Source organism: Mandrillus leucophaeus, unplaced genomic scaffold, assembly GCF_000951045.1.
Source record: "Mandrillus leucophaeus isolate KB7577 unplaced genomic scaffold, Mleu.le_1.0 Scaffold343, whole genome shotgun sequence".
In the NCBI taxonomy this organism is placed as follows: domain Eukaryota; kingdom Metazoa; phylum Chordata; class Mammalia; order Primates; family Cercopithecidae; genus Mandrillus; species Mandrillus leucophaeus.
Genome location: NW_012103621.1, coordinates 1,951,749 through 1,962,245, shown reverse-complemented (window position 1 = coordinate 1,962,245; position 10,497 = coordinate 1,951,749). Strand labels below are relative to the sequence as shown.

Below are 10,497 nucleotides of genomic sequence, written 5' to 3'. Positions count from 1 at the left end.
TGGGGACGCCGCCTCGAGGCCGCGGCGGCGATGAGCTCCGAGCGGGACACTGAGCGGCCCGAACGCGCAAGATAAGCACGGACTGAACCAGGTACACGTACCTGCCGGGGACGCACTGACCGAGGTGCGGACGGCGGTACCAGGACAAGTAAAGCCGCGAACACTCGGACCTAAGAACTTGACAGGTACACCCTGCCTGATGAAGCTACGGCCAGGTGCGCATCGAGTGAATCAGGTACACAGAGGTTGGTCCACGCACCTTGGAGGCAGGTCCATGGTTATAAAGACAGGTACATCCAGACAGACCCTTTCCAGATGGAGTCAGGCCCCCTCAAGACACACTGTGCTAGAAGCCATCACACAGAGGTGGGCCACCCCCAGGGACAGGTACACTTTTCCTGAAATCTGTACCTTACTAGGACCGAAAGGCAGGTTCAACCAGCAGATGCACAATGACCGAGGCAGAAAACCAGGCAAAAGAGGGCCATTTACCCCAATCACCACATGAGTGTCCACACAAGAATTCTGTCACCCACACCACAGAACTCACTGACCGCCCCCACTGGAGGAACACCCTTGCTCCGTGAAGATGCTTTTAGTTTCCCAGGTCAGACCTGATTTCTCGCATGAGCACAACACTTACTGTAGCTACTCGCGAGCTTACAGACAGAGGTCATTATGCTGATGTTACCCTTGAGAAATTCTGCAAAGGCTAAACTGCCCCAGCTGGAAAGACTCGAACCAGGATGGAGAGCTCCTATTCTAGTGCTCCTATTATTTGCCGTTTTGTGAACCACAGGTGATTGAGGGCAGAGGGGAGCCTGGCTTCCAGTGTGTGTGTGTGTGTGTGTGTGTGTGTGTGTGTGTGAGAGAGAGAAAACACAGGGCCCGCACGCTGGAGGACAGAGCCGCATGCCATCAGTGCTTACCATGTGCCAGTCCTTTCTTACATTCTCTCTACTTCATCATAGGCATGTGTCCTATAAGTGCTAGTGTTATAATAAATACTTGTTTATTATAAAAGACACCATAGACACAACTGTACATGTACAGCTTAAAGGATAATAGTAATAATTTAAAAAGCCATGTATCCATCACTTAACTTAAAAAATAGACCAGTGCCAGTACCTTGAGGCCCTCTGGGTGCCCCCATCACAGCCTTCCCCCGACATCCTGAAGAACTAGTTTCCTGAATTTTAATTGTGCTAGTCATTCTCTTGCTTTTCTTGTAGTTTTACCACCTTTGTATGCATCCCTAAATGGGATATTGTATAGTTTTGCTGTTTTTTACTTTGTGTAAATGGAATCATTCCATAATTATGTGACTTCCTTTTTCATATAGGATTATATTTTCAAAAATCCATTTTGATTGCCTGCATACCTGTAATTTATTTTACTACTGAATAGTGTCCCGTTTTATGAATATCCCACTGGTTACTTGTTCATTCACCTGTTGTTGGATGTTGTTTCTAGGATTTTTTTTCTATTAGAAAGACTGTGCTTTGGATATTCTTGTATGTATCTTAATGCAATTGTACAGCGGAGGAAATGCATGTTCAGAGATTCAGAAAGGTGAAGTCACTTGCTCAGGTTCTGGGGGCTGGTGGAGCTGGAACTCATGTAGCTCTCTCCAAGGCAGTCCATCTCCCCATCCACACCTGCTTGTTTGGGAGGCCACCAAAGACCTCAGGGAGGCAGGCATGTGCATCTCTAGCTGGGCCCTGAGGCTGTTCCTCTGGGCTTGCCTGCCCCTACCTAGCCGTGTTCCTGCTTTGTTGCCTGGTCATCTTTGAAGACCCCAAAGTGTTCCCTTCTCTGTGCCCCCCAGGCATAGCAGCTCCAGGGGCTTGGCAACCTGAGGAGAGAGGAAACACAAGGCCCCCTGCCATGTACAGCTCACATCCCTTGCTGGGCACCTCACATGCTTGCTGTCACTCCAGCTGAGTACAGTGCTGGCCGCACCCCTAACCTCACAAAAGCCCCTTTTACAGATGAGAAGAGCTCAGTTATGTTAAGCATTTATTTGCTATAGTAACTGCCTTTACGATAGTAAAAATATTAAGTGATGTGTCCAGGTTAATAATGATAATGACAATACTAATCAATCACGGAGATAATGCCTCCCATTTATAGAGTGCTCACTGGGTGGTAGGCACAGGCCAGTGCCTTGCAGACACTTTCGGGCCTCTGCTCTGCTACTTCTTTGGTTCAGAGTATCCTTCCCTCCCTGCCACCCAGCTGCTTGCTAGCCAGTTCCATTCATCATTTGGATGATGTCACGTCCTCTGTGAGGCCAGCCAAGACTCCTTTGATGCTGGTTGTACCCTCCTAAGTGTCCCCACAACACCCTGCCTATGTCCCAATGTGTTAGGTTGTCTTTGCCAGCCTGGGACCTCCTCTGGAGCTGCAACAAGACCAGACTCTGCTTCTGCTCCCAGACCCTCTGCTGCCCAGCCCTGTGCCAGTAGGAGCCAGCAGGACCAGGCGATGAGTCATGCTGCTCCCTGCCCTCCCAGAGAGAGCCACAGTCTCACTGTTTTCCGGCTCATGTTCCTTCCCAAGAAGCTGACTCTCTTCTACAGAACCCAGGGCTTCTTCGGGGAACCCCTGCTCCATTTACAGCTGGATTTTGCAAACTTTGGCCCTAATCCCCAGGAATCCTCTGATGCCAAGCCCACACAAACCCCTCCGCCTCTCATACGCCTGTCTTGGCAGCTGGACGGGGTAACTTCCTTCCTGGAGCCTGCCTGGCCTCCCACCATCTATCTGCCTGTGCCCAGGCAGCCTAGGTGGGGTCTGCAAAGCATGTGGACTGGTCACTGCCTGAGGGTGGTGGGGGGTTGGGAGGTGAGGTTGGAGAGGGAAAGGTCCCAGAAATGACCTTGACTTTCAGTTGCTTCACTGGGCAGCTCAGCTTAGGGAGGACCCGGGAGCTGGGCTACCTCTGTAGAAAGGCTGGGCTGGCTGCCCTCAAGCCTTAGCAGAGTGCTGCTGAGGTGATGTTTAAATTCAGCAAGGCCTCCTGGAAGTGAAGAAAGGACCAGATCCCTCCCATGTTTGAGACTCCTGGTATATTTCAAAAAGACATGTCACAGCAGGGCTACAAAAATCAATGTGTGTTTTAAATGCTAACTGAACAAATTAACTCTTTTTTTAAAAATCATGCACTCAAATGCAGTGCAATGTATTTGGACTATTGACAAGATAATTGGAGAACTTGTTTTAAAAATACATTATTTCCTTGGAGAGATGGCTGACTTTTTAGGGCTGGGACAGGGAAAAGGTGAGCCGGGAGTGTGTTGTGGTGCCAGGGAGTTAGGAAGCACTCAAAACGCAAAAGGATGGGAGTGCGTCAAAGAGATCCAGGAGCCAGAAGAGCTCCCTATGGCCAAAGCTGGAGCAAATGAGCAAGGGAATAAATAATAAGATAATACTGAATTATAACCCAAAGTATAAATAAATATTTATACTGATATAAATATATATTTTTTTGTTTTCAGAGCCAGGGTTTTGCTCTGTTGCCCAGGCTTGAGTGCAGTGCCATGATCGTAGCTCACTATAACCTTGAACTCCTGGGCTTAAACGATCCTCCTGCTTCAGCCTGCTGAGTAGCTAGGACTACAGTTGTGCACCACCAAGCCTGGCAAATTTTAAAAATTTTTTTGTGGAGATGGGGATCTCGCTATGTTGCCCAAGCTGGTCGTGAACTCCTGGCCTGAAACAATCCTCCACCTTGGTCCCCCAAAGTGCTGGGATTACAGGCATGAGCCACCACACCCAGCCCCGATTTAAAGAAATTGTTGGTTATAAACAATAACCAACTGAGGGAGAAGAGGTAAGTCTTCCTTACAGAAGAATTTCCAATAATAAATGCAGATTCTTTCTCCTCTAGGAGGTGGAGCTTAATTATTCCTTTCTCTTCCCTTTCCTGTACACTGGACTCAGGACTTGCTTCTAAATAATAGAGTAGGGAAAGAGAAGAATAGTAACTATGCAACGGAGAAACCTACAGACACCGCTTTAACCAAGGGCTCAAGGTTAACATCACCAGTGATAAGTCTAGTGGCTATCATGTAGCTAACTCTGCCCCATCCACACCATGACATATGACCAGAAGGATACTTCACCTCTGTGGTGTTCTTTCTAAAACCCTATAACCCCGGAGAAAAAGATCAGACAAACCCAAATTAAAGGATGTTCTGCAAAATACCTGACTAGGACTCCTCAAAACTGTCAAGGTTGTAAGAAGCACAGAAATAATTAAAGCATTGTGTAAAAGAAAAAAATCAAAAGCACAGAAAGACAGCAACAGCCATGGACCAGAGGACACTGGACATGCTGCCTAGATGCAGGATGTCATTCTAGGTCATGTCGTGGAGCAGAGAGAGCAGGAACAGAGAGGCTAGTGAAATCCAAATAAGGTCTGCAGTTATGTTACTAATGACGGACTAATGTGGGATTTTTGAGTTTTGAGAAATGTACCAGGGTGGTGTAAGATAACGTTAGGGAAAACCGAAACTGGAGGTCGGGTATTCGGGAACTCTCTGTACTATCTTCGCAACTCTTCTGTAAACCTAAAGTTAATTCCAAAATTCAGAAATTAGGCTGAGGCAGGCGGATCACCTGAGGTCAGGAGACCAGCCTGACCAACATGGTGAAACCCCGTCTCTACTAAAAATACACAAATTAGCCGGGCGTGGTGGTGGACACCTGTAATCCCAACTACTTGGGAGGCTGAGGCAGGAGAATCACTTGAACTGGGGAAGCAGGGATTGAAGTGAGCTGAGATTGCACCACTGCACTGCAGCCTGGGCGACAGAGTGAGATTCCGTTTCAAGCAAACAAACAAACAAAAAACAAAAACAAAAACCCCGAATTCAGAAGTTTATTTGGTAACTATACATATATATAGTTACCAAGAGAAATGTACCAGGGTGGTGTAAGATAACATTAGGGGAAACTGAAACTGGAGGACGGGTATTCGGGAACTCTGCACTATCTTCACAACTCTTCTGTCAACCTAAAGTTAATTCCAAAATTCAGAAGAGAGAGAGATATATATATATATCTACCATATATATTATATATATTTACCATATATAATATATATTTGCCATATATTATATATATTTACCATATATATTATATATATTTAACATATATATTTTGTGTGTGCGTGTATGTGTGTATATATAATTTTATGGGCCTTACAGATGGTGTGTTTTGGTGTTTTGGTGATAGGCCAACCATCTCTGTTCAGTTCTATTGGTCTGCATCCTGTGTCTGAGGACAATCCTATTTGGAGATAGCATCCGAAGTCTAAACTTGCAGCCTTTTTGTCTATGGAGCCCTGGCCAGTTCCTGTCTCTCCTCTTCTTCTCTCTCAACCAACCCCCATGCTGCTACCCCTCCTCCCTGTATCTGAACCCTCAAATCAGACTGCTAGAGCTAGGAGGTCTCATAGAGATACAGAGATTGATTAGGCTAAATCTTTTGTTTCTTTTTGTTTTTTTTTGAGATGGAGTCTCACTCTCGCCCAAGCTGGAGTGCAGTGGCACGATCTCAGTTCAGTGCAACCTCCGCCTCCCGGGTTCGAGCAATTCTCGTGCCTCAGCTCCCCATGTAGCTGGGACTACAGATGTGTGCCACCACACCTGGCTTTTTTATTTTCGTATTTTTTTGGTAGAGACGGGGTTTCACCATGTTGGCCAGGCTGGTCTCAAACTCCTGACCTCAAGTGATCCGCTGACCTCCACTTCCCAAAGTGCTAGGATTATAAACATGAGCCACCACACCTGGCCTTGAATCTTTTGTTTCATAGATGAGGAGACTGAAAGAGAAGGAGGAAAAGGACTTGCCCCTGGTCACGTTCAAGTTAATTTGGGCAGAGCTGAGAATGGGACTAGCCAGGCTTTCTCTGTCCCGGGATCCCTGGCCCCATTTGCCACAGAGATGTGGGTCAGACCCACACAGGTGATCTGAAGTATTGGTGACTCACTTGGGGACCTGATTAGGGCAATGTTAAATTCAAAGGAAGGGCTGAATGCCAAGTATTAGTTGGGAAGAATGGTTTGGAGTGGAAATTTCCGCTTTGATCTCACTGTGCATGCCTTAACAGGTGAATCCCACCGGTTTTGAAGATCCAGGAAAAGGCATGGCCTGAAAGTGGATAAAAGATTGAGTCTGTCTCTGCCCCGTACTCTTACCCCCAGAGCTATTGCAGTAAAGGGGCCAGAGAGGATTCTGCAAAGCCCTGAGCGTGTGAAGGGGGTTGGGTCCCCAGTTTTGGGGTTGAACACTCCCTAATGTGCACTGGGGACACCACTCTGGTGATAAACTCAAAGCTGCTGGAGAACCCACATAGCCTTTCCTGAAGCCTAGAGAGGAGGGGGTGGGGCTGAAGAGGCCCTGCTGCTGAGGCTGCTATGTGGACATTCCCACCTTTTGGCCTAGGAGGGGGAAGTGCCTCCCTTTCTGTGTTTCCATAATGAACTGGGATGGTCTGTGCCACCATTGTCTCCCCACCTGACTGTGGCTCCTTGAGGACGGCCCTGAGTCTCACTGTCCTCTGCATTCCCAGCACAGGACCTGGCACGGATGTTGGTAAATGTTTGCTGAGTCAATGCATGCCTGAGCTGAAGTGGTTCCAGTTATGTTTTGCTGTGTACATGTCTGTTGTACCCTCTTTGCCATGTCCAGCTCGTGGACCTTCCCTTGCATTTGAAAAAAGCAGTCACAGGGAAGTTGGCTGGAAGGGAGCTCAAGGCTCACCTGGGGTCTCCAGCTGAGCCATCTGTGAAGGTTCAGATGGGAGTGGAGAACTACAAGCTGAACATAGATGAACTTGCAACCAGGGCAGATCTAACCAGTCAGGAGCTTGCAGTGGCTGGGCTGACGTCAGCTCATGTGGTCAGTGTGGCCACCCACAGATGGGGTGGTCATAGTGAGCACCTCACAAGATATAGGGATCACTAATGCGCCGTTCACATGGTGGTCATCTGTTCTGATGGCAGTTAGAGATACAACTGGCCAGTGAACATGCTGTAGGAGACTTGCTGGTGCTGGTTGTCTCTCCTGCCCCCTTTGCTGGATTCCCTATTCCTAACGGTACTGGAAATTTCTCAGCCATGTAATCTGGTCAGAAAGGACCCTATTCCAGGGGTGGGGCCTAACTGCCTTAAGCAAATCAGAATATTTCTTTTTCTTTTCTTTTTTTTTTTGAGTTGGAGTCTCACTTTGTCGCCCAGGCTGGAGTGCAGTGGCGCGATCTCGGCTCACTGCAACCTCCACCTCCCGGGTTTAAGCAGTTCTCCTGCCTCAGCCTCCTGAGTAGCTGGGATTATAGGCTCCTGCCACCACGCCTGGCTAGTTTTTGTATTTTTAGTAGAGATGGGGTTTCACCATATTGGCTAGGCTGGTCTCCTGGCCAGGCTGGTCTCAAACTCTTGATCTCGTGATCTGCCTGCCTGAGACTCCCAAAGTGCTGGGATTACAGGCGTGAGCCACTGTGCCTGGCCTGCAAATCAGAATGTTTCTTAGTTTTTTTTTTTTTTTTTTTAATGAGATGGGATCTCACTGTGTCACCCAGGCTGGAGGGCAGTAGCATGAACTCGGCTCTCTGCAGCCTCCGCCTCCCAGGCTCAAGTGATCCTCCCACCTCAGCCTCCTGAGTAGCTGGGATCACAAGTGCATACCACCACAGCTGGCCATTTTTTGTATTTTTAGTGGAGATGGGGTTTCCCCATGTTGCCCAGGCTAGTCTTGAACTCCTGAGCTCAGGCAATCCACCTGTCTTGGCCTCTCAAAGTGCCTGGGATTACAGGCGTAAACCACTGCACCCAGCCCAATCAGAATATTTCATCCTTTAGGCTACAGTAGTTGGTCAGAAAAAGGTATAGGTCCCAAATCAGGCCAACCAGAGTGAATAAGTCTCGATTCAGAGTCTTTTCTTTGAGCTACCTGGGAATCCAGCTATTTCTTGCTAATTACAAATGAGAAAAGCAAGTATTGCCAGGAGCTTCTGGCAGCCACCTTGTGACACATCGTAGAAGATAGAGCCAAGAGACTGAAAGAAAATAGGTAACAGCTGCTAGATCAAGCCTTACCTAAAGCTACCCCTGGTTCTAGGCTTGTTGGTTATCTAAGCCCACAAGTTCTGTCACACCAAAGATGTCCCTTTTAATGGTAATAATAATTACTTAATTACTAAGTATATAGTAATTACCTAAATGCAGCTTAGGAGATAAAATCTTAGAAAATATGAGATCTGTTTGGCAATAATAAAACACTCATAATGAAAAGGTCAGCAGAATGCTGAATCAGCCCAAGCTCAGCTACCTGACACATGACAAATATAAGACCTAGAGAGGCCGTGAGACTTGTTCAAGGTTTTGCAGCTGCTTAGTAGGGCCTCCTGACCCACAGTCTACTAATACTTAATTGTTTTTCTTTTATTTCTTTTATTGAGACAGGGTCTCACTCTGTTGCCCAGCTGTAGTGCAGTGGCGTGATCTTGGCTCACTGCAACCTCTGCCTCCCAGGTTCAAGCGATTCTCTTGCCTCAGCCTCCTGAGTAGCTGGGATTACAAGTGTGTGCCACCATGCCCAGCTAAATTTTATTTTTATTTTTTGGTAGAGATGGCGTTTCACTATGTTGTCTAGGCTGGTCTCGAACTCCTAGACTCAAGTGAGTCACCCGCCTTGGCCTCCCAAAGTGCTGGGATTACAGGCATGAGCCACCATGCCTGGCCTAATTCTTAATGTTTAATGATAATTGGAGTGCTTGAATTTCTGTGCATTCCCAGTGAAATCATCACTACATGTTTTCTCTCTTGTCTTGCCTATCTTTCCAAGAGGCAGAGAAGGAATGTTAATATTTCTCTTTATTTTGTAAATAGGGAGGTAGAAACCCAGAAAGGCTTAAAGATTTGCCAAAGATTACAGCAGGGTAGTGGTGAAACTGGTCCTAGGAGCCACATGTGCTGAATGCCATTTAGGGTTCAGCCCCTCTATCCCACCCCTTATGCCAGCCACCTCTGCTTCCATGAGAGTAGGAGTAAAGATTAGGGGTAGGGTGGGGACCTTTCTTGGCCTTGCTTCTTAGTGGCCGAGTGATTAAAGACGACATTGCCTTGTACAGGCCAAAGAAGTGATTATGGGCCTTGAGAGATAGGTCCTTCCCCCCAACCTTAGGAAAACCAAGGTTATGATATTTCTGTTGCCAGAGCCTCCAAAAGGGAGGCCAACCTAGAGAGATGAGAGGCTGTATGCATAGGATTCTGGCCCCACAATCCCTGTGACCCCAGCTCTGACACCTACCCTCTCCTGCCCCCAAAGCCTTCTATGGCTCCCCAACCTTTTCAGCAGCCACAGGGCTGATGTGTTTGGCTGCACAGGTGTTGCACTGAACAATTTTGGATTCTGATCTGTATGGCGCCTCTGGAGTTGTGCAGTTCACAGCTTGCACAACTGTACACGGCAGGCCTAGGTTGCCTTTCTCAATGTTTGGACATTCAGATCATTTTCACAGCAATCAATGACCTTACAAACCCTTTTAAAAAATAAATTCATTTCATCATTTTTACAAGATATAGAAGATATGTTGAGAAAATTTATTTTGTTTTAGGTCAGTCTGATCCCAAGGATTGTATTAGAAAGTGTATATATAAAAAGATGTATTATTTTTAAAGGCTACTTTTGACCGTTTTCTACTTAATAAAGTGATGCCTACTGTTTAATAGAATTTATATCTGTCAGGGGAGTTTTAGGGAAAAAAGAATTTAATTTTATGAGGAAAAGCAAGGTTTACAGACAAATTAATTAAAAATAATTTGTCAGGCTTGATTTGGGAACTGAATGTATACTGAAATTATTATTGTAGATTGAAATTTAAATACATGCTATGAATTACAAAAATAAATATACTTTCAGGCCGGGTGTGGTGGCTCACGCCTGTAATCCCAGCACTTTGGGAGCCTGAGGCAAGTGGATCACTTGAGGTCAGGAGTTTGAGACCAGGCTGGCCAACATGGTGAAACCCCATCTCTACTAAAAATGCAAAAATTAGCTGGGTGTGATGGCTCACGCCTGTAATCCCAGCTACTCGGGAGGCTGGGGAGAATCACTTGAACCCGGGAGGTGGAGGTTGCAGTGAGTTGAGATTGTAGCACTGCACTCCAACCTGGGTAACAGAGCGAGACTCCGTCTCAGAAAACAAACAAACAAAAACAAAAATAAATATACTTTCAATACATGGGGGTTTAGAACGTTTGCATCTTATACTTCATTCTTGTGATTTATTTAGTTATTTTAAAAACAAACTTTGTGCTTGGTTTCTAAATGAAGAGATAAGAGAGAGGATATCACTCCTCAAACAACCCATTTCAGCTATGAATAACTGTTATTTCCAAAAAATGAAAAGCTAAAATGACCACATTTTCTCTTAAAATGTTCATTTTTGAAGTTCTAGATTTTTTTTTTTTTTTTTTGGTCAGGCGC

At 46.2% G+C, this 10,497-nt stretch overlaps 1 long non-coding RNA gene across 1 annotated transcript in view; it reads left to right on the top strand.

Annotated features, from left to right (window-relative positions):
* Position 1: 1 nt before the first annotated feature.
* LOC105545948 overlaps positions 2-10,497 on the top strand; it is a 22,770-nt gene continuing 12,274 nt past the window's right edge. Inside the window, exon 1 of the long non-coding RNA XR_001007020.1 lies at positions 2-235. This is a non-coding gene — a long non-coding RNA (uncharacterized LOC105545948). The remainder of the gene's footprint in view (positions 236-10,497) is intronic.